This window comes from Plasmopara halstedii (assembly GCF_900000015.1).
Source record: "Plasmopara halstedii genome assembly, contig: Scaffold_614, whole genome shotgun sequence".
Lineage (NCBI taxonomy): Eukaryota > Oomycota > Peronosporomycetes > Peronosporales > Peronosporaceae > Plasmopara > Plasmopara halstedii.
Window position 1 is genome coordinate 339,139 of NW_020187532.1, and position 949 is coordinate 340,087.

A 949-nucleotide genomic window follows, 5' to 3' on the forward strand; every position below is an offset into this window, starting at 1 on the left:
GTGCCGTTTTACCAGGGGTGAGACCACAGAAATAGTCCGCATTGCGGGTACAGGAGCGCCTCCTCTTTGAGCTCGAAGTCGAGCGCGGTACCGATCTATTGGGATCTCTTGGGGTACCAGAAAGCGATCTCGCAGAGCTTTCTGTTGATCAAGCTCAGCTTGTGTAGTAGCCGACGGCCCTAATACGTTGACGCCTAACGATCGAGTAATCGCGTCTTTCGCTTCAGTAGTGGATCGTCCGAGCGGAAGCAATATTCCACACGAGGGTCTAAGGTCGGACGTGGATACGAGCGCAGGAGAGTCGCCCTGTGAAGAGCCTCCAATTGCAGCTCCTGTGCCTCGTCAAGGAGATTGGTAAAAATTACACTTTCCTCGGAAGCCGAGAGGTCGGGGAACGGACACGATGTCTGCAAGATGCAAACTGAGCTCACGTCGCGCCGTTGGCGCACTTCATTCCCCTCATCTTTCCATGCTGGAAAAGGAGTACTTGACGCGTCGTGGCCTTCCTTCTAATCCTCGGCGAGGAAATTCATCGCCAGGGGCTAGCGCGGTGTGATGCGCTCGGTCGCCGAGGGCTTGGAATGTGCTTCCCGTGAAGCCACCGACGAACTGTCCGGAGATGCGCCCTGTGCAGAAGGAGAAGAGCTTTTTCCACGGGCGCCTTCGCTACCAGCTAGGCTGTGTGTTTTGCTTGTCGTAGACACAAAGCTCATTGAGCTAAGGATGTTTTAAGTTGCTCTTCAAGAACGTGAAGGTGTCTCAGACACGGGAGCCTCGTATGAGGCGACAATTAAGTGTGAATTGAGGATATTCACAATTTTAATGGGAGAAGTGTAAAGGGGTCACATGTTTTCTTGTATGAAAGAACGGGTCGCACAAGATGGTCTGACAGTACATAGATGTGTATTACTCAAGTTGGAGTAATCACGCTATGGTGTGGTTACACCGT